Consider the following 26109-nt stretch of genomic DNA (forward strand, 5'->3'; position numbering starts at 1 on the left):
CTTCACTGAGAATCCAAGCGATTTCTGGATCCCTTCTCTCCCCTGGAGCTGCAAACACTTTAACAGGACATGTGCGGAACTGCCGTAAGGTAATCTACATCTTGTCTCCCTCTCTGGTACCTAACCTCCCTGCGAATGGGGGTACGTCTCCGTGTTCTGTGCGGGTTTTCAGCCCAGGACTCTCTACGCGTAGTGGATATTTGATTTGGTAAGTGAACGAATAAGTGGATGAGTCACCGAGATGAGGGTGTTGTCTCATTCTTTCTCTCTTCCTCCACTTTCAAGTTTCTTTAGTTAGGTTCCTCAGACAAAAGGTTTCCTTGTAGCTACACAGTGGCCAGGTCCACAGAACGTTGCAGATAGCTGCTGAAAACAGCCCTCCTCCACCTGAGAATGGCTTGCTCTCCCTCTCAAGCGGAGAGAGCTGGGATTCGATATTTAATGAAGTGCCTCTGTCCACTTGGCATTGAGAGGCACTAGGGGGCGTTAGTGCTCTGCACCCGGCGAAATGCCTGTTTCGTTTGTGATTTTCCTTTGTGAAAAACAACTATCCACAGAGTGTTTTGTGCCGATTTTCCATCCTTTTCGACTGACGGAAAGCATTTTACCCACGTAGAAACAGAGAACGAATAGAAAGAGCGTTGCATTACGTTCAATAAAAGCTTAGGGCGGTCTCGGTGGTACGTTAGTGAGGTTATCTGGGGACACCTTAGCCACGTACATTGTGTTGGAGAGGCACCGAGAATTCAGGAGTTCTCAAAGTTCGAGGACACAGTTGCCTTACACGTAGGCACGGTGGCAGCCGTGGACATGGCAGTGATTTGGAGAACGTTGTATTAGTCAGCTCTTGCTGCGATAATGCTTTGCAACAAATCTCCCCAAAACTCACTTACATAAAGAGGCATCTAGTTTTCTGGGACCTGTGGGCTAGCTGCAGCGGCTCTCTTGTAGACCTCTCGATGGCGGGTGTCGCTCCATGCCGTGGGTCAGTTTGAGGTCTGTCCCGCACACCTTACCGTGGAGCCCAACTGTGAGGCTGCAGGTCCCTGTCTTCTCGCAGAGTTCGGTGAAACGTAAGAGGTGAACCCAACCACACAAGCCCACGTAAGGCCTCTGCGACTCACTTAAGGCCATCGTGTCTTCCCTTGGCCTCCTGGGAACCCCCTGGCCCCAGGAGGCAGCTTCCGTAGCCCAGGGCAACCGGCGGAGGGGGGGCGGGCGGGGCTGCAGGAGGGTGGAACGCCGAGGTCACAGAGGGTGTGGGTGTGGCCACCTCTGCTGTGACTGAACCAAGGGCAGGGGGGCAGGGGGTCCAGGGCAGGGCCCTCAGAGCCCGGTAGGCCCAGGGGGGCGGCGCAAGCACCTAGGCCCAGGCCGAAGAGCGCCTTCTTGGTACGCGCGGCAGGCCGGCCTCTCGCCTTGCCACTCAGGCCGCCCTCCCACTTGAAGTGTGTGTGGCACGCGTCCGCGGAGTACACCTCGCTGCACAGGTAGCCACGGGGCTGGGCGTCGTAGCTTCCTGCGAGGCGGCCGGAGGTCCCGCAGGCGGGTGGGTCCCTGGGACAGACGCGCGGAGCGGCTCCTGCCCGGCCCCCCTGAGAACCGTCGCCGTTCCGTAAGGCGGGGCGCCTGCTTCAGAATGTAAAATCACGTGTCCGCTCCATCGATACGCCGTTTAGTTTACCAGGCAAGACTTTCTTGGTGAAAGAAGCAGCCTTGCCTTGCATCCTCGAGCAGGCTTCTCAGCTGGCTGTGCACCGGTACTCTCTCTCTGGGTGTGCTAGTCCGCAGGGCAGGGCATCGCCTGGGCAGGGTGGAGCGTGATCTCTGCGGCCTCGTCTTGCAGCTCCTTCCTTCCATTCTCAGTCATCCTGCCCACAGTGGCCTCCTCTCAGGCCTGCATACTTACAACGGCGCATGGCCCGTGCTGCCCCTCTGCAGGCAGTGTCCCTCTGTTTACTTTGCAGCTGACCGATGCCGCCTCACCCTTCTCATCTCTTCTCAGGTGTCACTTGGTCAAGAAAGCGTCCCCTTACCTACTCAGCTCATCACGTCCCCCTACCGTAGCTCACGTGACACCACGCACCTCTCGCTTATGGCCGTCATCGCCTTTCCCATCCAGTTTCAGGTAGGTAAGTTTACCCCGTGGTGGTCCGTGAGGAAGAAGAGATCACGCCTCTTTGGCTTACTCTTGATTCCCAGCGACTAGCCCGGTTACTGATAACCTCTGTTAGAGGGAGAAAGGAATGCACCCGATCCCTGGTGAAGCCCTGAGCGTTTTCCTTTCTAGTGTCCCTCGTACTCCTCCCTGCCATCTGTGTCGCCCTTACTCGGCGTCTACCGTTTATGAGTTTACACCTGGGTTACGGTGACTGCTTCGGAGAATCGCATGCCTTTCTATCTCCCTCGCTGCGACCTCTCCTACACCTCCCAGGGCTCTTGGGTTATGCCCTTGCCCTCGTCCGAGCCGTCCGTGGCACCCGCTGTCAACCCCGTACGGCCAAGCTCCGAAGACTGACACTCAAGGCCCTCCGTAATTTGGCTTCAGTTTCACTTTCCAGACGTGTCAAGGAAGAACGGGGTCTAAGTATCTGTGAACCTCTGCTCCGTTTCATATCTACCCACGAGGTTAATTTTTTTGTTTCTTCCAGTCCGCCTATTTTGCACCTCCTTCTCTGGGAAGACTTCACTGAGAATCCAAGCGATTTCTGGATCCCTTCTCTCCCCTGGAGCTGCAAACACTTTAACAGGACATGTGCGGAACTGCCGTAAGGTAATCTACATCTTGTCTCCCTCTCTGGTACCTAACCTCCCTGCGAATGGGGGTACGTCTCCGTGTTCTGTGCGGGTTTTCAGCCCAGGACTCTCTACGCGTAGTGGATATTTGATTTGGTAAGTGAACGAATAAGTGGATGAGTCACCGAGATGAGGGTGTTGTCTCATTCTTTCTCTCTTCCTCCACTTTCAAGTTTCTTTAGTTAGGTTCCTCAGACAAAAGGTTTCCTTGTAGCTACACAGTGGCCAGGTCCACAGAACGTTGCAGATAGCTGCTGAAAACAGCCCTCCTCCACCTGAGAATGGCTTGCTCTCCCTCTCAAGCGGAGAGAGCTGGGATTCGATATTTAATGAAGTGCCTCTGTCCACTTGGCATTGAGAGGCACTAGGGGGCGTTAGTGCTCTGCACCCGGCGAAATGCCTGTTTCGTTTGTGATTTTCCTTTGTGAAAAACAACTATCCACAGAGTGTTTTGTGCCGATTTTCCATCCTTTTAGACTGACGGAAAGCATTTTACCCACGTAGAAACAGAGAACGAATAGAAAGAGCGTTGCATTACGTTCAATAAAAGCTTAGGGCGGTCTCGGTGGTACGTTAGTGAGGTTATCTGGGGACACCTTAGCCACGTACATTGTGTTGGAGAGGCACCGAGAATTCAGGAGTTCTCAAAGTTCGAGGACACAGTTGCCTTACACGTAGGCACGGTGGCAGCCGTGGACATGGCAGTGATTTGGAGAACGTTGTATTAGTCAGCTCTTGCTGCGATAATGCTTTGCAACAAATCTCCCCAAAACTCACTTACATAAAGAGGCATCTAGTTTTCTGGGACCTGTGGGCTAGCTGCAGCGGCTCTCTTGTAGACCTCTCGATGGCGGGTGTCGCTCCATGCCGTGGGTCAGTTTGAGGTCTGTCCCGCACACCTTACCGTGGAGCCCAACTGTGAGGCTGCAGGTCCCTGTCTTCTCGCAGAGTTCGGTGAAACGTAAGAGGTGAACCCAACCACACAAGCCCACGTAAGGCCTCTGCGACTCACTTAAGGCCATCGTGTCTTCCCTTGGCCTCCTGGGAACCCCCTGGCCCCAGGAGGCAGCTTCCGTAGCCCAGGGCAACCGGCGGAGGGGGGGCGGGCGGGGCTGCAGGAGGGTGGAACGCCGAGGTCACAGAGGGTGTGGGTGTGGCCACCTCTGCTGTGACTGAACCAAGGGCAGGGGGGCAGGGGGTCCAGGGCAGGGCCCTCAGAGCCCGGTAGGCCCAGGGGGGCGGCGCAAGCACCTAGGCCCAGGCCGAAGAGCGCCTTCTTGGTACGCGCGGCAGGCCGGCCTCTCGCCTTGCCACTCAGGCCGCCCTCCCACTTGAAGTGTGTGTGGCACGCGTCCGCGGAGTACACCTCGCTGCACAGGTAGCCACGGGGCTGGGCGTCGTAGCTTCCTGCGAGGCGGCCGGAGGTCCCGCAGGCGGGTGGGTCCCTGGGACAGACGCGCGGAGCGGCTCCTGCCCGGCCCCCCTGAGAACCGTCGCCGTTCCGTAAGGCGGGGCGCCTGCTTCAGAATGTAAAATCACGTGTCCGCTCCATCGATACGCCGTTTAGTTTACCAGGCAAGACTTTCTTGGTGAAAGAAGCAGCCTTGCCTTGCATCCTCGAGCAGGCTTCTCAGCTGGCTGTGCACCGGTACTCTCTCTCTGGGTGTGCTAGTCCGCAGGGCAGGGCATCGCCTGGGCAGGGTGGAGCGTGATCTCTGCGGCCTCGTCTTGCAGCTCCTTCCTTCCATTCTCAGTCATCCTGCCCACAGTGGCCTCCTCTCAGGCCTGCATACTTACAACGGCGCATGGCCCGTGCTGCCCCTCTGCAGGCAGTGTCCCTCTGTTTAGTTTGCAGCTGACCGATGCCGCCTCACCCTTCTCATCTCTTCTCAGGTGTCACTTGGTCAAGAAAGCGTCCCCTTACCTACTCAGCTCATCACGTCCCCCTACCGTAGCTCACGTGACACCACGCACCTCTCGCTTATGGCCGTCATCGCCTTTCCCATCCAGTTTCAGGTAGGTAAGTTTACCCCGTGGTGGTCCGTGAGGAAGAAGAGATCACGCCTCTTTGGCTTACTCTTGATTCCCAGCGACTAGCCCGGTTACTGATAACCTCTGTTAGAGGGAGAAAGGAATGCACCCGATCCCTGGTGAAGCCCTGAGCGTTTTCCTTTCTAGTGTCCCTCGTACTCCTCCCTGCCATCTGTGTCGCCCTTACTCGACGTCTACCGTTTATGAGTTTACACCTGGGTTACGGTGACTGCTTCGGAGAATCGCATGCCTTTCTATCTCCCTCGCTGCGACCTCTCCTACACCTCCCAGGGCTCTTGGGTTATGCCCTTGCCCTCGTCCGAGCCGTCCGTGGCACCCGCTGTCAACCCCGTACGGCCAAGCTCCGAAGACTGACACTCAAGGCCCTCCGTAATTTGGCTTCAGTTTCACTTTCCAGACGTGTCAAGAAAGAACGGGGTCTAAGTATCTGTGAACCTCTGCTCCGTTTCATATCTACCCACGAGGTTAATTTTTTTGTTTCTTCCAGTCCGCCTATTTTGCACCTCCTTCTCTGGGAAGACTTCACTGAGAATCCAAGCGATTTCTGGATCCCTTCTCTCCCCTGGAGCTGCAAACACTTTAACAGGACATGTGCGGAACTGCCGTAAGGTAATCTACATCTTGTCTCCCTCTCTGGTACCTAACCTCCCTGTGAATGGGGGTACGTCTCCGTGTTCTGTGCGGGTTTTCAGCCCAGGACTCTCTACGCGTAGTGGATATTTGATTTGGTAAGTGAACGAATAAGTGGATGAGTCACCGAGATGAGGGTGTTGTCTCATTCTTTCTCTCTTCCTCCACTTTCAAGTTTCTTTAGTTAGGTTCCTCAGACAAAAGGTTTCCTTGTAGCTACACAGTGGCCAGGTCCACAGAACGTTGCAGATAGCTGCTGAAAACAGCCCTCCTCCACCTGAGAATGGCTTGCTCTCCCTCTCAAGCTGAGAGAGCTGGGATTCGATATTTAATGAAGTGCCTCTGTCCACTTGGCATTGAGAGGCACTAGGGGGCGTTAGTGCTCTGCACCCGGCGAAATGCCTGTTTCGTTTGTGATTTTCCTTTGTGAAAAACAACTATCCACAGAGTGTTTTGTGCCGATTTTCCATCCTTTTCGACTGACGGAAAGCATTTTACCCACGTAGAAACAGAGAACGAATAGAAAGAGCGTTGCATTACGTTCAATAAAAGCTTAGGGCGGTCTCGGTGGTACGTTAGTGAGGTTATCTGGGGACACCTTAGCCACGTACATTGTGTTGGAGAGGCACCGAGAATTCAGGAGTTCTCAAAGTTCGAGGACACAGTTGCCTTACACGTAGGCACGGTGGCAGCCGTGGACATGGCAGTGATTTGGAGAACGTTGTATTAGTCAGCTCTTGCTGCGATAATGCTTTGCAACAAATCTCCCCAAAACTCACTTACATAAAGAGGCATCTAGTTTTCTGGGACCTGTGGGCTAGCTGCAGCGGCTCTCTTGTAGACCTCTCGATGGCGGGTGTCGCTCCATGCCGTGGGTCAGTTTGAGGTCTGTCCCGCACACCTTACTGTGGAGCCCAACTGTGAGGCTGCAGGTCCCTGTCTTCTCGCAGAGTTCGGTGAAACGTAAGAGGTGAACCCAACCACACAAGCCCACGTAAGGCCTCTGCGACTCACTTAAGGCCATCGTGTCTTCCCTTGGCCTCCTGGGAACCCCCTGGCCCCAGGATGCAGCTTCCGTAGCCCAGGGCAACCGGCGGAGGGGGGGCGGGCGGGGCTGCAGGAGGGTGGAACGCCGAGGTCACAGAGGGTGTGGGTGTGGCCACCTCTGCTGTGACTGAACCAAGGGCAGGGGGGCAGGGGGTCCAGGGCAGGGCCCTCAGAGCCCGGTAGGCCCAGGGGGGCGGCGCAAGCACCTAGGCCCAGGCCGAAGAGCGCCTTCTTGGTACGCGCGGCAGGCCGGCCTCTCGCCTTGCCACTCAGGCCGCCCTCCCACTTGAAGTGTGTGTGGCACGCGTCCGCGGAGTACACCTCGCTGCACAGGTAGCCACGGGGCTGGGCGTCGTAGCTTCCTGCGAGGCGGCCGGAGGTCCCGCAGGCGGGTGGGTCCCTGGGACAGACGCGCGGAGCGGCTCCTGCCCGGCCCCCCTGAGAACCGTCGCCGTTCCGTAAGGCGGGGCGCCTGCTTCAGAATGTAAAATCACGTGTCCGCTCCATCGATACGCCGTTTAGTTTACCAGGCAAGACTTTCTTGGTGAAAGAAGCAGCCTTGCCTTGCATCCTCGAGCAGGCTTCTCAGCTGGCTGTGCACCGGTACTCTCTCTCTGGGTGTGCTAGTCCGCAGGGCAGGGCATCGCCTGGGCAGGGTGGAGCGTGATCTCTGCGGCCTCGTCTTGCAGCTCCTTCCTTCCATTCTCAGTCATCCTGCCCACAGTGGCCTCCTCTCAGGCCTGCATACTTACAACGGCGCATGGCCCGTGCTGCCCCTCTGCAGGCAGTGTCCCTCTGTTTAGTTTGCAGCTGACCGATGCCGCCTCACCCTTCTCATCTCTTCTCAGGTGTCACTTGGTCAAGAAAGCGTCCCCTTACCTACTCAGCTCATCACGTCCCCCTACTGTAGCTCACGTGACACCACGCACCTCTCGCTTATGGCCGTCATCGCCTTTCCCATCCAGTTTCAGGTAGGTAAGTTTACCCCGTGGTGGTCCGTGAGGAAGAAGAGATCACGCCTGTTTGGCTTACTCTTGATTCCCAGCGACTAGCCCGGTTACTGATAACCTCTGTTAGAGGGAGAAAGGAATGCACCCGATCCCTGGTGAAGCCCTGAGCGTTTTCCTTTCTAGTGTCCCTCGTACTCCTCCCTGCCATCTGTGTCGCCCTTACTCGGCGTCTACCGTTTATGAGTTTACACCTGGGTTACGGTGACTGCTTCGGAGAATCGCATGCCTTTCTATCTCCCTCGCTGCGACCTCTCCTACACCTCCCAGGGCTCTTGGGTTATGCCCTTGCCCTCGTCCGAGCCGTCCGTGGCACCCGCTGTCAACCCCGTACGGCCAAGCTCCGAAGACTGACACTCAAGGCCCTCCGTAATTTGGCTTCAGTTTCACTTTCCAGACGTGTCAAGAAAGAACGGGGTCTAAGTATCTGTGAACCTCTGCTCCGTTTCATATCTACCCACGAGGTTAATTTTTTTGTTTCTTCCAGTCCGCCTATTTTGCACCTCCTTCTCTGGGAAGACTTCACTGAGAATCCAAGCGATTTCTGGATCCCTTCTCTCCCCTGGAGCTGCAAACACTTTAACAGGACATGTGCGGAACTGCCGTAAGGTAATCTACATCTTGTCTCCCTCTCTGGTACCTAACCTCCCTGCGAATGGGGGTACGTCTCCGTGTTCTGTGCGGGTTTTCAGCCCAGGACTCTCTACGCGTAGTGGATATTTGATTTGGTAAGTGAACGAATAAGTGGATGAGTCACCGAGATGAGGGTGTTGTCTCATTCTTTCTCTCTTCCTCCACTTTCAAGTTTCTTTAGTTAGGTTCCTCAGACAAAAGGTTTCCTTGTAGCTACACAGTGGCCAGGTCCACAGAACGTTGCAGATAGCTGCTGAAAACAGCCCTCCTCCACCTGAGAATGGCTTGCTCTCCCTCTCAAGCGGAGAGAGCTGGGATTCGATATTTAATGAAGTGCCTCTGTCCACTTGGCATTGAGAGGCACTAGGGGGCGTTAGTGCTCTGCACCCGGCGAAATGCCTGTTTCGTTTGTGATTTTCCTTTGTGAAAAACAACTATCCACAGAGTGTTTTGTGCCGATTTTCCATCCTTTTAGACTGACGGAAAGCATTTTACCCACGTAGAAACAGAGAACGAATAGAAAGAGCGTTGCATTACGTTCAATAAAAGCTTAGGGCGGTCTCGGTGGTACGTTAGTGAGGTTATCTGGGGACACCTTAGCCACGTACATTGTGTTGGAGAGGCACCGAGAATTCAGGAGTTCTCAAAGTTCGAGGACACAGTTGCCTTACACGTAGGCACGGTGGCAGCCGTGGACATGGCAGTGATTTGGAGAACGTTGTATTAGTCAGCTCTTGCTGCGATAATGCTTTGCAACAAATCTCCCCAAAACTCACTTACATAAAGAGGCATCTAGTTTTCTGGGACCTGTGGGCTAGCTGCAGCGGCTCTCTTGTAGACCTCTCGATGGCGGGTGTCGCTCCATGCCGTGGGTCAGTTTGAGGTCTGTCCCGCACACCTTACCGTGGAGCCCAACTGTGAGGCTGCAGGTCCCTGTCTTCTCGCAGAGTTCGGTGAAACGTAAGAGGTGAACCCAACCACACAAGCCCACGTAAGGCCTCTGCGACTCACTTAAGGCCATCGTGTCTTCCCTTGGCCTCCTGGGAACCCCCTGGCCCCAGGAGGCAGCTTCCGTAGCCCAGGGCAACCGGCGGAGGGGGGGCGGGCGGGGCTGCAGGAGGGTGGAACGCCGAGGTCACAGAGGGTGTGGGTGTGGCCACCTCTGCTGTGACTGAACCAAGGGCAGGGGGGCAGGGGGTCCAGGGCAGGGCCCTCAGAGCCCGGTAGGCCCAGGGGGGCGGCGCAAGCACCTAGGCCCAGGCCGAAGAGCGCCTTCTTGGTACGCGCGGCAGGCCGGCCTCTCGCCTTGCCACTCAGGCCGCCCTCCCACTTGAAGTGTGTGTGGCACGCGTCCGCGGAGTACACCTCGCTGCACAGGTAGCCACGGGGCTGGGCGTCGTAGCTTCCTGCGAGGCGGCCGGAGGTCCCGCAGGCGGGTGGGTCCCTGGGACAGACGCGCGGAGCGGCTCCTGCCCGGCCCCCCTGAGAACCGTCGCCGTTCCGTAAGGCGGGGCGCCTGCTTCAGAATGTAAAATCACGTGTCCGCTCCATCGATACGCCGTTTAGTTTACCAGGCAAGACTTTCTTGGTGAAAGAAGCAGCCTTGCCTTGCATCCTCGAGCAGGCTTCTCAGCTGGCTGTGCACCGGTACTCTCTCTCTGGGTGTGCTAGTCCGCAGGGCAGGGCATCGCCTGGGCAGGGTGGAGCGTGATCTCTGCGGCCTCGTCTTGCAGCTCCTTCCTTCCATTCTCAGTCATCCTGCCCACAGTGGCCTCCTCTCAGGCCTGCATACTTACAACGGCGCATGGCCCGTGCTGCCCCTCTGCAGGCAGTGTCCCTCTGTTTAGTTTGCAGCTGACCGATGCCGCCTCACCCTTCTCATCTCTTCTCAGGTGTCACTTGGTCAAGAAAGCGTCCCCTTACCTACTCAGCTCATCACGTCCCCCTACCGTAGCTCACGTGACACCACGCACCTCTCGCTTATGGCCGTCATCGCCTTTCCCATCCAGTTTCAGGTAGGTAAGTTTACCCCGTGGTGGTCCGTGAGGAAGAAGAGATCACGCCTGTTTGGCTTACTCTTGATTCCCAGCGACTAGCCCGGTTACTGATAACCTCTGTTAGAGGGAGAAAGGAATGCACCCGATCCCTGGTGAAGCCCTGAGCGTTTTCCTTTCTAGTGTCCCTCGTACTCCTCCCTGCCATCTGTGTCGCCCTTACTCGACGTCTACCGTTTATGAGTTTACACCTGGGTTACGGTGACTGCTTCGGAGAATCGCATGCCTTTCTATCTCCCTCGCTGCGACCTCTCCTACACCTCCCAGGGCTCTTGGGTTATGCCCTTGCCCTCGTCCGAGCCGTCCGTGGCACCCGCTGTCAACCCCGTACGGCCAAGCTCCGAAGACTGACACTCAAGGCCCTCCGTAATTTGGCTTCAGTTTCACTTTCCAGACGTGTCAAGAAAGAACGGGGTCTAAGTATCTGTGAACCTCTGCTCCGTTTCATATCTACCCACGAGGTTAATTTTTTTGTTTCTTCCAGTCCGCCTATTTTGCACCTCCTTCTCTGGGAAGACTTCACTGAGAATCCAAGCGATTTCTGGATCCCTTCTCTCCCCTGGAGCTGCAAACACTTTAACAGGACATGTGCGGAACTGCCGTAAGGTAATCTACATCTTGTCTCCCTCTCTGGTACCTAACCTCCCTGCGAATGGGGGTACGTCTCCGTGTTCTGTGCGGGTTTTCAGCCCAGGACTCTCTACGCGTAGTGGATATTTGATTTGGTAAGTGAACGAATAAGTGGATGAGTCACCGAGATGAGGGTGTTGTCTCATTCTTTCTCTCTTCCTCCACTTTCAAGTTTCTTTAGTTAGGTTCCTCAGACAAAAGGTTTCCTTGTAGCTACACAGTGGCCAGGTCCACAGAACGTTGCAGATAGCTGCTGAAAACAGCCCTCCTCCACCTGAGAATGGCTTGCTCTCCCTCTCAAGCGGAGAGAGCTGGGATTCGATATTTAATGAAGTGCCTCTGTCCACTTGGCATTGAGAGGCACTAGGGGGCGTTAGTGCTCTGCACCCGGCGAAATGCCTGTTTCGTTTGTGATTTTCCTTTGTGAAAAACAACTATCCACAGAGTGTTTTGTGCCGATTTTCCATCCTTTTCGACTGACGGAAAGCATTTTACCCACGTAGAAACAGAGAACGAATAGAAAGAGCGTTGCATTACGTTCAATAAAAGCTTAGGGCGGTCTCGGTGGTACGTTAGTGAGGTTATCTGGGGACACCTTAGCCACGTACATTGTGTTGGAGAGGCACCGAGAATTCAGGAGTTCTCAAAGTTCGAGGACACAGTTGCCTTACACGTAGGCACGGTGGCAGCCGTGGACATGGCAGTGATTTGGAGAACGTTGTATTAGTCAGCTCTTGCTGCGATAATGCTTTGCAACAAATCTCCCCAAAACTCACTTACATAAAGAGGCATCTAGTTTTCTGGGACCTGTGGGCTAGCTGCAGCGGCTCTCTTGTAGACCTCTCGATGGCGGGTGTCGCTCCATGCCGTGGGTCAGTTTGAGGTCTGTCCCGCACACCTTACCGTGGAGCCCAACTGTGAGGCTGCAGGTCCCTGTCTTCTCGCAGAGTTCGGTGAAACGTAAGAGGTGAACCCAACCACACAAGCCCACGTAAGGCCTCTGCGACTCACTTAAGGCCATCGTGTCTTCCCTTGGCCTCCTGGGAACCCCCTGGCCCCAGGAGGCAGCTTCCGTAGCCCAGGGCAACCGGCGGAGGGGGGGCGGGCGGGGCTGCAGGAGGGTGGAACGCGGAGGTCACAGAGGATGTGGGTGTGGCCACCTCTGCTGTGACTGAACCAAGGGCAGGGGGGCAGGGGGTCCAGGGCAGGGCCCTCAGAGCCCGGTAGGCCCAGGGGGGCGGCGCAAGCACCTAGGCCCAGGCCGAAGAGCGCCTTCTTGGTACGCGCGGCAGGCCGGCCTCTCGCCTTGCCACTCAGGCCGCCCTCCCACTTGAAGTGTGTGTGGCACGCGTCCGCGGAGTACACCTCGCTGCACAGGTAGCCACGGGGCTGGGCGTCGTAGCTTCCTGCGAGGCGGCCGGAGGTCCCGCAGGCGGGTGGGTCCCTGGGACAGACGCGCGGAGCGGCTCCTGCCCGGCCCCCCTGAGAACCGTCGCCGTTCCGTAAGGCGGGGCGCCTGCTTCAGAATGTAAAATCACGTGTCCGCTCCATCGATACGCCGTTTAGTTTACCAGGCAAGACTTTCTTGGTGAAAGAAGCAGCCTTGCCTTGCATTCTCGAGCAGGCTTCTCAGCTGGCTGTGCACCAGTACTCTCTCTCTGGGTGTGCTAGTCCGCAGGGCAGGGCATCGCCTGGGCAGGGTGGAGCGTGATCTCTGCGGCCTCGTCTTGCAGCTCCTTCCTTCCATTCTCAGTCATCCTGCCCACAGTGGCCTCCTCTCAGGCCTGAATACTTACAACGGCGCATGGCCCGTGCTGCCCCTCTGCAGGCAGTGTCCCTCTGTTTAGTTTGCAGCTGACCGATGCCGCCTCACCCTTCTCATCTCTTCTCAGGTGTCACTTGGTCAAGAAAGCGTCCCCTTACCTACTCAGCTCATCACGTCCCCCTACCGTAGCTCACGTGACACCACGCACCTCTCGCTTATGGCCGTCATCGCCTTTCCCATCCAGTTTCAGGTAGGTAAGTTTACCCCGTGGTGGTCCGTGAGGAAGAAGAGATCACGCCTCTTTGGCTTACTCTTGATTCCCAGCGACTAGCCCGGTTACTGATAACCTCTGTTAGAGGGAGAAAGGAATGCACCCGATCCCTGGTGAAGCCCTGAGCGTTTTCCTTTCTAGTGTCCCTCGTACTCCTCCCTGCCATCTGTGTCGCCCTTACTCGGCGTCTACCGTTTATGAGTTTACACCTGGGTTACGGTGACTGCTTCGGAGAATCGCATGCCTTTCTATCTCCCTCGCTGCGACCTCTCCTACACCTCCCAGGGCTCTTGGGTTATGCCCTTGCCCTCGTCCGAGCCGTCCGTGGCACCCGCTGTCAACCCCGTACGGCCAAGCTCCGAAGACTGACACTCAAGGCCCTCCGTAATTTGGCTTCAGTTTCACTTTCCAGACGTGTCAAGAAAGAACGGGGTCTAAGTATCTGTGAACCTCTGCTCCGTTTCATATCTACCCACGAGGTTAATTTTTTTGTTTCTTCCAGTCCGCCTATTTTGCACCTCCTTCTCTGGGAAGACTTCACTGAGAATCCAAGCGATTTCTGGATCCCTTCTCTCCCCTGGAGCTGCAAACACTTTAACAGGACATGTGCGGAACTGCCGTAAGGTAATCTACATCTTGTCTCCCTCTCTGGTACCTAACCTCCCTGCGAATGGGGGTACGTCTCCGTGTTCTGTGCGGGTTTTCAGCCCAGGACTCTCTACGCGTAGTGGATATTTGATTTGGTAAGTGAACGAATAAGTGGATGAGTCACCGAGATGAGGGTGTTGTCTCATTCTTTCTCTCTTCCTCCACTTTCAAGTTTCTTTAGTTAGGTTCCTCAGACAAAAGGTTTCCTTGTAGCTACACAGTGGCCAGGTCCACAGAACGTTGCAGATAGCTGCTGAAAACAGCCCTCCTCCACCTGAGAATGGCTTGCTCTCCCTCTCAAGCGGAGAGAGCTGGGATTCGATATTTAATGAAGTGCCTCTGTCCACTTGGCATTGAGAGGCACTAGGGGGCGTTAGTGCTCTGCACCCGGCGAAATGCCTGTTTCGTTTGTGATTTTCCTTTGTAAAAAACAACTATCCACAGAGTGTTTTGTGCCGATTTTCCATCCTTTTAGACTGACGGAAAGCATTTTACCCACGTAGAAACAGAGAACGAATAGAAAGAGCGTTGCATTACGTTCAATAAAAGCTTAGGGCGGTCTCGGTGGTACATTAGTGAGGTTATCTGGGGACACCTTAGCCACGTACATTGTGTTGGAGAGGCACCGAGAATTCAGGAGTTCTCAAAGTTCGAGGACACAGTTGCCTTACACGTAGGCACGGTGGCAGCCGTGGACATGGCAGTGATTTGGAGAACGTTGTATTAGTCAGCTCTTGCTGCGATAATGCTTTGCAACAAATCTCCCCAAAACTCACTTACATAAAGAGGCATCTAGTTTTCTGGGACCTGTGGGCTAGCTGCAGCGGCTCTCTTGTAGACCTCTCGATGGCGGGTGTCGCTCCATGCCGTGGGTCAGTTTGAGGTCTGTCCCGCACACCTTACCGTGGAGCCCAACTGTGAGGCTGCAGGTCCCTGTCTTCTCGCAGAGTTCGGTGAAACGTAAGAGGTGAACCCAACCACACAAGCCCACGTAAGGCCTCTGCGACTCACTTAAGGCCATCGTGTCTTCCCTTGGCCTCCTGGGAACCCCCTGGCCCCAGGAGGCAGCTTCCGTAGCCCAGGGCAACCGGCGGAGGGGGGGCGGGCGGGGCTGCAGGAGGGTGGAACGCCGAGGTCACAGAGGGTGTGGGTGTGGCCACCTCTGCTGTGACTGAACCAAGGGCAGGGGGGCAGGGGGTCCAGGGCAGGGCCCTCAGAGCCCGGTAGGCCCAGGGGGGCGGCGCAAGCACCTAGGCCCAGGCCGAAGAGCGCCTTCTTGGTACGCGCGGCAGGCCGGCCTCTCGCCTTGCCACTCAGGCCGCCCTCCCACTTGAAGTGTGTGTGGCACGCGTCCGCGGAGTACACCTCGCTGCACAGGTAGCCACGGGGCTGGGCGTCGTAGCTTCCTGCGAGGCGGCCGGAGGTCCCGCAGGCGGGTGGGTCCCTGGGACAGACGCGCGGAGCGGCTCCTGCCCGGCCCCCCTGAGAACCGTCGCCGTTCCGTAAGGCGGGGCGCCTGCTTCAGAATGTAAAATCACGTGTCCGCTCCATCGATACGCCGTTTAGTTTACCAGGCAAGACTTTCTTGGTGAAAGAAGCAGCCTTGCCTTGCATCCTCGAGCAGGCTTCTCAGCTGGCTGTGCACCGGTACTCTCTCTCTGGGTGTGCTAGTCCGCAGGGCAGGGCATCGCCTGGGCAGGGTGGAGCGTGATCTCTGCGGCCTCGTCTTGCAGCTCCTTCCTTCCATTCTCAGTCATCCTGCCCACAGTGGCCTCCTCTCAGGCCTGCATACTTACAACGGCGCATGGCCCGTGCTGCCCCTCTGCAGGCAGTGTCCCTCTGTTTAGTTTGCAGCTGACCGATGCCGCCTCACCCTTCTCATCTCTTCTCAGGTGTCACTTGGTCAAGAAAGCGTCCCCTTACCTACTCAGCTCATCACGTCCCCCTACCGTAGCTCACGTGACACCACGCACCTCTCGCTTATGGCCGTCATCGCCTTTCCCATCCAGTTTCAGGTAGGTAAGTTTACCCCGTGGTGGTCCGTGAGGAAGAAGAGATCACGCCTGTTTGGCTTACTCTTGATTCCCAGCGACTAGCCCGGTTACTGATAACCTCTGTTAGAGGGAGAAAGGAATGCACCCGATCCCTGGTGAAGCCCTGAGCGTTTTCCTTTCTAGTGTCCCTCGTACTCCTCCCTGCCATCTGTGTCGCCCTTACTCGACGTCTACCGTTTATGAGTTTACACCTGGGTTACGGTGACTGCTTCGGAGAATCGCATGCCTTTCTATCTCCCTCGCTGCGACCTCTCCTACACCTCCCAGGGCTCTTGGGTTATGCCCTTGCCCTCGTCCGAGCCGTCCGTGGCACCCGCTGTCAACCCCGTACGGCCAAGCTCCGAAGACTGACACTCAAGGCCCTCCGTAATTTGGCTTCAGTTTCACTTTCCAGACGTGTCAAGAAAGAACGGGGTCTAAGTATCTGTGAACCTCTGCTCCGTTTCATATCTACCCACGAGGTTAATTTTTTTGTTTCTTCCAGTCCGCCTATTTTGCACCTCCTTCTCTGGGAAGACTTCACTGAGAATCCAAGCGATTTCTGGATCCCTTCTCTCCCCTGGAGCTGCAAACACTTTAACAGGACATGTGCGGAACTGCCGTAAGGTAATCTACATCTTGTCTCCCTCTCTGGTACCTAACCTCCCTGCGAATGGGGGTACGTCTCCGTGTTCTGTGCGGGTTTTCAGCCCAGGACTCTCTACGCGTAGTGGATATTTGATTTGGTAAGTGAACGAATAAGTGGATGAGTCACCGAGATGAGGGTGTTGTCTCATTCTTTCTCTCTTCCTCCACTTTCAAGTTTCTTTAGTTAGGTTCCTCAGACAAAAGGTTTCCTTGTAGCTACACAGTGGCCAGGTCCACAGAACGTTGCAGATAGCTGCTGAAAACAGCCCTCCTCCACCTGAGAATGGCTTGCTCTCCCTCTCAAGCGGAGAGAGCTGGGATTCGATATTTAATGAAGTGCCTCTGTCCACTTGGCATTGAGAGGCACTAGGGGGCGTTAGTGCTCTGCACCCGGCGAAATGCCTGTTTCGTTTGTGATTTTCCTTTGTGAAAAACAACTATCCACAGAGTGTTTTGTGCCGATTTTCCATCCTTTTCGACTGACGGAAAGCATTTTACCCACGTAGAAACAGAGAACGAATAGAAAGAGCGTTGCATTACGTTCAATAAAAGCTTAGGGCGGTCTCGGTGGTACGTTAGTGAGGTTATCTGGGGACACCTTAGCCACGTACATTGTGTTGGAGAGGCACCGAGAATTCAGGAGTTCTCAAAGTTCGAGGACACAGTTGCCTTACACGTAGGCACGGTGGCAGCCGTGGACATGGCAGTGATTTGGAGAACGTTGTATTAGTCAGCTCTTGCTGCGATAATGCTTTGCAACAAATCTCCCCAAAACTCACTTACATAAAGAGGCATCTAGTTTTCTGGGACCTGTGGGCTAGCTGCAGCGGCTCTCTTGTAGACCTCTCGATGGCGGGTGTCGCTCCATGCCGTGGGTCAGTTTGAGGTCTGTCCCGCACACCTTACCGTGGAGCCCAACTGTGAGGCTGCAGGTCCCTGTCTTCTCGCAGAGTTCGGTGAAACGTAAGAGGTGAACCCAACCACACAAGCCCACGTAAGGCCTCTGCGACTCACTTAAGGCCATCGTGTCTTCCCTTGGCCTCCTGGGAACCCCCTGGCCCCAGGAGGCAGCTTCCGTAGCCCAGGGCAACCGGCGGAGGGGGGGCGGGCGGGGCTGCAGGAGGGTGGAACGCGGAGGTCACAGAGGATGTGGGTGTGGCCACCTCTGCTGTGACTGAACCAAGGGCAGGGGGGCAGGGGGTCCAGGGCAGGGCCCTCAGAGCCCGGTAGGCCCAGGGGGGCGGCGCAAGCACCTAGGCCCAGGCCGAAGAGCGCCTTCTTGGTACGCGCGGCAGGCCGGCCTCTCGCCTTGCCACTCAGGCCGCCCTCCCACTTGAAGTGTGTGTGGCACGCGTCCGCGGAGTACACCTCGCTGCACAGGTAGCCACGGGGCTGGGCGTCGTAGCTTCCTGCGAGGCGGCCGGAGGTCCCGCAGGCGGGTGGGTCCCTGGGACAGACGCGCGGAGCGGCTCCTGCCCGGCCCCCCTGAGAACCGTCGCCGTTCCGTAAGGCGGGGCGCCTGCTTCAGAATGTAAAATCACGTGTCCGCTCCATCGATACGCCGTTTAGTTTACCAGGCAAGACTTTCTTGGTGAAAGAAGCAGCCTTGCCTTGCATCCTCGAGCAGGCTTCTCAGCTGGCTGTGCACCAGTACTCTCTCTCTGGGTGTGCTAGTCCGCAGGGCAGGGCATCGCCTGGGCAGGGTGGAGCGTGATCTCTGCGGCCTCGTCTTGCAGCTCCTTCCTTCCATTCTCAGTCATCCTGCCCACAGTGGCCTCCTCTCAGGCCTGAATACTTACAACGGCGCATGGCCCGTGCTGCCCCTCTGCAGGCAGTGTCCCTCTGTTTAGTTTGCAGCTGACCGATGCCGCCTCACCCTTCTCATCTCTTCTCAGGTGTCACTTGGTCAAGAAAGCGTCCCCTTACCTACTCAGCTCATCACGTCCCCCTACCGTAGCTCACGTGACACCACGCACCTCTCGCTTATGGCCGTCATCGCCTTTCCCATCCAGTTTCAGGTAGGTAAGTTTACCCCGTGGTGGTCCGTGAGGAAGAAGAGATCACGCCTCTTTGGCTTACTCTTGATTCCCAGCGACTAGCCCGGTTACTGATAACCTCTGTTAGAGGGAGAAAGGAATGCACCCGATCCCTGGTGAAGCCCTGAGCGTTTTCCTTTCTAGTGTCCCTCGTACTCCTCCCTGCCATCTGTGTCGCCCTTACTCGGCGTCTACCGTTTATGAGTTTACACCTGGGTTACGGTGACTGCTTCGGAGAATCGCATGCCTTTCTATCTCCCTCGCTGCGACCTCTCCTACACCTCCCAGGGCTCTTGGGTTATGCCCTTGCCCTCGTCCGAGCCGTCCGTGGCACCCGCTGTCAACCCCGTACGGCCAAGCTCCGAAGACTGACACTCAAGGCCCTCCGTAATTTGGCTTCAGTTTCACTTTCCAGACGTGTCAAGAAAGAACGGGGTCTAAGTATCTGTGAACCTCTGCTCCGTTTCATATCTACCCACGAGGTTAATTTTTTTGTTTCTTCCAGTCCGCCTATTTTGCACCTCCTTCTCTGGGAAGACTTCACTGAGAATCCAAGCGATTTCTGGATCCCTTCTCTCCCCTGAAGCTGCAAACACTTTAACAGGACATGTGCGGAACTGCCGTAAGGTAATCTACATCTTGTCTCCCTCTCTGGTACCTAACCTCCCTGCGAATGGGGGTACGTCTCCGTGTTCTGTGCGGGTTTTCAGCCCAGGACTCTCTACGCGTAGTGGATATTTGATTTGGTAAGTGAACGAATAAGTGGATGAGTCACCGAGATGAGGGTGTTGTCTCATTCTTTCTCTCTTCCTCCACTTTCAAGTTTCTTTAGTTAGTTTCCTCAGACAAAAGGTTTCTTTGTAGCTACACAGTGGCCAGGTCCACAGAACGTTGCAGATAGCTGCTGAAAACAGCCCTCCTCCACCTGAGAATGGCTTGCTCTCCCTCTCAAGCGGAGAGAGCTGGGATTCGATATTTAATGAAGTGCCTCTGTCCACTTGGCATTGAGAGGCACTAGGGGGCGTTAGTGCTCTGCACCCGGCGAAATGCCTGTTTCGTTTGTGATTTTCCTTTGTGAAAAACAACTATCCACAGAGTGTTTTGTGCCGATTTTCCATCCTTTTAGACTGACGGAAAGCATTTTACCCACGTAGAAACAGAGAACGAATAGAAAGAGCGTTGCATTACGTTCAATAAAAGCTTAGGGCGGTCTCGGTGGTACGTTAGTGAGGTTATCTGGGGACACCTTAGCCACGTACATTGTGTTGGAGAGGCACCGAGAATTCAGGAGTTCTCAAAGTTCGAGGACACAGTTGCCTTACACGTAGGCACGGTGGCAGCCGTGGACATGGCAGTGATTTGGAGAACGTTGTATTAGTCAGCTCTTGCTGCGATAATGCTTTGCAACAAATCTCCCCAAAACTCACTTACATAAAGAGGCATCTAGTTTTCTGGGACCTGTGGGCTAGCTGCAGCGGCTCTCTTGTAGACCTCTCGATGGCGGGTGTCGCTCCATGCCGTGGGTCAGTTTGAGGTCTGTCCCGCACACCTTACCGTGGAGCCCAACTGTGAGGCTGCAGGTCCCTGTCTTCTCGCAGAGTTCGGTGAAACGTAAGAGGTGAACCCAACCACACAAGCCCACGTAAGGCCTCTGCGACTCACTTAAGGCCATCGTGTCTTCCCTTGGCCTCCTGGGAACCCCTGGCCCCAGGATGCAGCTTCCGTAGCCCAGGGCAACCGGCGGAGGGGGGGCGGGCGGGGCTGCAGGAGGGTGGAACGCCGAGGTCACAGAGGGTGTGGGTGTGGCCACCTCTGCTGTGACTGAACCAAGGGCAGGGGGGCAGGGGGTCCAGGGCAGGGCCCTCAGAGCCCGGTAGGCCCACGGGGGTGGCGCAAGCACCTAGGCCCAGGCCGAAGAGCGCCTTCTTGGTACGCGCGGCAGGCCGGCCTCTCACCTTGCCACTCAGGCCGCCCGCCCACTTGAAGTGTGTGTGGCACGCGTCCGCGGAGTACACCTCGCTGCACAGGTAGCCACGGGGCTGGGCGTCGTAGCTTCCTGCGAGGCGGCCGGAGGTCCCGCAGGCGGGTGGGTCCCTGGGACAGACGCGCGGAGCGGCTCCTGCCCGGCCCCCCTGAGAACCGTCGCCGTTCCGTAAGGCGGGGCGCCTGCTTCAGAATGTAAAATCACGTGTCCGCTCCATCGATACGCCGTTTAGTTTACCAGGCAAGACTTTCTTGGTGAAAGAAGCAGCCTTGCCTTGCATCCTCGAGCAGGCTTCTCAGCTGGCTGTGCACCGGTACTCTCTCTCTGGGTGTGCTAGTCCGCAGGGCAGGGCATCCCCTGGGCAGGGTGGAGCGTGATCTCTGCGGCCTCGTCTTGCAGCTCCTTCCTTCCATTCTCAGTCATCCTGCCCACAGTGGCCTCCTCTCAGGCCTGCATACTTACAACGGCGCATTGCCCGTGCTGCCCCTCTGCAGGCAGTGTCCCTCTGTTTAGTTTGCAGCTGACTGATGCCGCCTCACCCTTCTCATCTCTTCTCAGGTGTCACTTGGTCAAGAAAGCGTCCCCTTACCTACTCAGCTCATCACGTCCCCCTACCGTAGCTCACGTGACACCACGTACCTCTCGCTTATGGCCGTCATCGCCTTTCCCATCCAGTTTCAGGTAGGTAAGTTTACCCCCTGGTGGTCCGTGAGGAAGAAGAGATCACGCCTGTTTGGCTTACTCTTGATTCCCAGTGACTAGCCCGGTTACTGATAACCTCTGTTAGAGGGAGAAAGGAATGCACCCGATCCCTGGTGAAGCCCTGAGCGTTTTCCTTTCTAGTGTCCCTCGTACTCCTCCCTGCCATCTGTGTCGCCCTTACTCGGCGTCTACCGTTTATGAGTTTACACCTGGGTTACGGTGACTGCTTCGGAGAATCGCATGCCTTTCTATCTCCCTCGCTGCGACCTCTCCTACACCTCCCAGGGCTCTTGGGTTATGCCCTTGCCCTCGTCCGAGCCGTCCGTGGCATCCGCTGTCAACCCCGTACGGCCAAGCTCCGAAGACTGACACTCAAGGCCCTCCGTAATTTGGCTTCAGTTTCACTTTCCAGACGTGTCAAGAAAGAACGGGGTCTAAGTATCTGTGAACCTCTGCTCCGTTTCATATCTACCCACGAGGTTAATTTTTTTGTTTCTTCCAGTCCGCCTATTTTGCACCTCCTTCTCTGGGAAGACTTCACTGAGAATCCAAGCGATTTCTGGATCCCTTCTCTCCCCTGAAGCTGCAAACACTTTAACAGGACATGTGCGGAACTGCCGTAAGGTAATCTACATCTTGTCTCCCTCTCTGGTACCTAACCTCCCTGCGAATGGGGGTACGTCTCCGTGTTCTGTGCGGGTTTTCAGCCCAGGACTCTCTACGCGTAGTGGATATTTGATTTGGTAAGTGAACGAATAAGTGGATGAGTCACCGAGATGAGGGTGTTGTCTCATTCTTTCTCTCTTCCTCCACTTTCAAGTTTCTTTAGTTAGGTTCCTCAGACAAAAGGTTTCCTTGTAGCTACACAGTGGCCAGGTCCACAGAACGTTGCAGATAGCTGCTGAAAACAGCCCTCCTCCACCTGAGAATGGCTTGCTCTCCCTCTCAAGCGGAGAGAGCTGGGATTCGATATTTAATGAAGTGCCTCTGTCCACTTGGCATTGAGAGGCACTAGGGGGCGTTAGTGCTCTGCACCCGGCGAAATGCCTGTTTCGTTTGTGATTTTCCTTTGTGAAAAACAACTATCCACAGAGTGTTTTGTGCCGATTTTCCATCCTTTTCGACTGACGGAAAGCATTTTACCCACGTAGAAACAGAGAACGAATAGAAAGAGCGTTGCATTACGTTCAATAAAAGCTTAGGGCGGTCTCGGTGGTACGTTAGTGAGGTTATCTGGGGACACCTTAGCCACGTACATTGTGTTGGAGAGGCACCGAGAATTCAGGAGTTCTCAAAGTTCGAGGACACAGTTGCCTTACACGTAGGCACGGTGGCAGCCGTGGACATGGCAGTGATTTGGAGAACGTTGTATTAGTCAGCTCTTGCTGCGATAATGCTTTGCAACAAATCTCCCCAAAACTCACTTACATAAAGAGGCATCTAGTTTTCTGGGACCTGTGGGCTAGCTGCAGCGGCTCTCTTGTAGACCTCTCGATGGCGGGTGTCGCTCCATGCCGTGGGTCAGTTTGAGGTCTGTCCCGCACACCTTACCGTGGAGCCCAACTGTGAGGCTGCAGGTCCCTGTCTTCTCGCAGAGTTCGGTGAAACGTAAGAGGTGAACCCAACCACACAAGCCCACGTAAGGCCTCTGCGACTCACTTAAGGCCATCGTGTCTTCCCTTGGCCTCCTGGGAACCCCCTGGCCCCAGGATGCAGCTTCCGTAGCCCAGGGCAACCGGCAGAGGGGGGGCGGGCGGGGCTGCAGGAGGGTGGAACGCCGAGGTCACAGAGGGTGTGGGTGTGGCCACCTCTGCTGTGACTGAACCAAGGGCAGGGGGGCAGGGGGTCCAGGGCAGGGCGCTCAGAGCCCGGTAGGCCCAGGGGGGCGGCGCAAGCACCTAGGCCCAGGCCGAAGAGCGCCTTCTTGGTACGCGCGGCAGGCCGGCCTCTCGCCTTGCCACTCAGGCCGCCCTCCCACTTGAAGTGTGTGTGGCACGCGTCCGTGGAGTACACCTCGCTGCACAGGTAGCCACGGGGCTGGGCGTCGTAGCTTCCTGCGAGGCGGCCGGAGGTCCCGCAGGCGGGTGGGTCCCTGGGACAGACGCGCGGAGCGGCTCCTGCCCGGCCCCCCTGAGAACCGTCGCCGTTCCGTAAGGCGGGGCGCCTGCTTCAGAATGTAAAATCACGTGTCCGCTCCATCGATACGCCGTTTAGTTTACCAGGCAAGACTTTCTTGGTGAAAGAAGCAGCCTTGCCTTGCATCCTCGAGCAGGCTTCTCAGCTGGCTGTGCACCGGTACTCTCTCTCTGGGTGTGCTAGTCCGCAGGGCAGGGCATCGCCTGGGCAGGGTGGAGCGTGATCTCTGCGGCCTCGTCTTGCAGCTCCTTCCTTCCATTCTCAGTCATCCTGCCCACAGTGGCCTCCTCTCAGGCCTGCATACTTACAACGGCGCATGGCCCGTGCTGCCCCTCTGCAGGCAGTGTCCCTCTGTTTAGTTTGCAGCTGACCGATGCCGCCTCACCCTTCTCATCTCTTCTCAGGTGTCACTTGGTCAAGAAAGCGTCCCCTTACCTACTCAGCTCATCACGTCCCCCTACCGTAGCTCACGTGACACCACGCACCTCTCGCTTATGGCCGTCATCGCCTTTCCCATCCAGTTTCAGGTAGGTAAGTTTACCCCGTGGTGGTCCGTGAGGAAGAAGAGATCACGCCTCTTTGGCTTACTCTTGATTCCCAGCGACTAGCCCGGTTACTGATAACCTCTGTTAGAGGGAGAAAGGAATGCACCCGATCCCTGGTGAAGCCCTGAGCGTTTTCCTTTCTAGTGTCCCTCGTACTCCTCCCTGCCATCTGTGTCGCCCTTACTCGGCGTCTACCGTTTATGAGTTTACACCTGGGTTACGGTGACTGCTTCGGAGAATCGCATGCCTTTCTATCTCCCTCGCTGCGACCTCTCCTACACCTCCCAGGGCTCTTGGGTTATGCCCTTGCCCTCGTCCGAGCCGTCCGTGGCACCCGCTGTCAACCCCGTACGGCCAAGCTCCGAAGACTGACACTCAAGGCCCTCCGTAATTTGGCTTCAGTTTCACTTTCCAGACGTGTCAAGAAAGAACGGGGTCTAAGTACCTGTGAACCTCTGCTCCGTTTCATATCTACCCACGAGGTTAATTTTTTTGTTTCTTCCAGTCCGCCTATTTTGCACCTCCTTCTCTGGGAAGACTTCACTGAGAATCCAAGCGATTTCTGGATCCCTTCTCTCCCCTGGAGCTGCAAACACTTTAACAGGACATGTGCGGAACTGCCGTAAGGTAATCTACATCTTGTCTCCCTCTCTGGTACCTAACCTCCCTGCGAATGGGGGTACGTCTCCGTGTTCTGTGCGGGTTTTCAGCCCAGGACTCTCTACGCGTAGTGGATATTTGATTTGGTAAGTGAACGAATAAGTGGATGAGTCACCGAGATGAGGGTGTTGTCTCATTCTTTCTCTCTTCCTCCACTTTCAAGTTTCTTTAGTTAGGTTCCTCAGACAAAAGGTTTCCTTGTAGCTACACAGTGGCCAGGTCCACAGAACGTTGCAGATAGCTGCTGAAAACAGCCCTCCTCCACCTGAGAATGGCTTGCTCTCCCTCTCAAGCGGAGAGAGCTGGGATTCGATATTTAATGAAGTGCCTCTGTCCACTTGGCATTGAGAGGCACTAGGGGGCGTTAGTGCTCTGCACCCGGCGAAATGCCTGTTTCGTTTGTGATTTTCCTTTGTGAAAAACAACTATCCACAGAGTGTTTTGTGCCGATTTTCCATCCTTTTCGACTGACGGAAAGCATTTTACCCACGTAGAAACAGAGAACGAATAGAAAGAGCGTTGCATTACGTTCAATAAAAGCTTAGGGCGGTCTCGGTGGTACGTTAGTGAGGTTATCTGGGGACACCTTAGCCACGTACATTGTGTTGGAGAGGCACCGAGAATTCAGGAGTTCTCAAAGTTCGAGGACACAGTTGCCTTACACGTAGGCACGGTGGCAGCCGTGGACATGGCAGTGATTTGGAGAACGTTGTATTAGTCAGCTCTTGCTGCGATAATGCTTTGCAACAAATCTCCCCAAAACTCACTTACATAAAGAGGCATCTAGTTTTCTGGGACCTGTGGGCTAGCTGCAGCGGCTCTCTTGTAGACCTCTCGATGGCGGGTGTCGCTCCATGCCGTGGGTCAGTTTGAGGTCTGTCCCGCACACCTTACCGTGCAGCCCAGCTGTGAGGCTGCAGGTCCCTGTCTTCTCGCAGAGTTCGGTGAAACGTAAGAGGTGAACCCAACCACACAAGCCCACGTAAGGCCTCTGCGACTCACTTAAGGCCATCGTGTCTTCCCTTGGCCTCCTGGGAACCCCCTGGCCCCAGGATGCAGCTTCCGTAGCCCAGGGCAACCGGCGGAGGGGGGGCGGGCGGGGCTGCAGGAGGGTGGAACGCCGAGGTCACAGAGGGTGTGGGTGTGGCCACCTCTGCTGTGACTGAACCAAGGGCAGGGGGGCAGGGGGTCCAGGGCAGGGCCCTCAGAGCCCGGTAGGCCCAGGGGGGCGGCGCAAGCACCTAGGCCCAGGCCGAAGAGCGCCTTCTTGGTACGCGCGGCAGGCCGGCCTCTTGCCTTGCCACTCAGGCCGCCCTCCCACTTGAAGTGTGTGTGGCACGCGTCCGCGGAGTACACCTCGCTGCACAGGTAGCCACGGGGCTGGGCGTCGTAGCTTCCTGCGAGGCGGCCGGAGGTCCCGCAGGCGGGTGGGTCCCTGGGACAGACGCGCGGAGCGGCTCCTGCCCGGCCCCCCTGAGAACCGTCGCCGTTCCGTAAGGCGGGGCGCCTGCTTCAGAATGTACAATCACGTGTCCGCTCCATCGATACGCCGTTTAGTTTACCAGGCAAGACTTTCTTGGTGAAAGAAGCAGCCTTGCCTTGCATCCTCGAGCAGGCTTCTCAGCTGGCTGTGCACCGGTACTCTCTCTCTGGGTGTGCTAGTCCGCAGGGCAGGGCATCGCCTGGGCAGGGTGGAGTGTGATCTCTGCGGCCTCGTCTTGCAGCTCCTTCCTTCCATTCTCAGTCATCCTGCCCACAGTGGCCTCCTCTCAGGCCTGCATACTTACAACGGCGCATGGCCCGTGCTGCCCCTCTGCAGGCAGTGTCCCTCT

The sequence above is a fragment of the Stenella coeruleoalba genome (genome assembly GCF_951394435.1).
Source record: "Stenella coeruleoalba genome assembly, chromosome: 1".
In the NCBI taxonomy this organism is placed as follows: domain Eukaryota; kingdom Metazoa; phylum Chordata; class Mammalia; order Artiodactyla; family Delphinidae; genus Stenella; species Stenella coeruleoalba.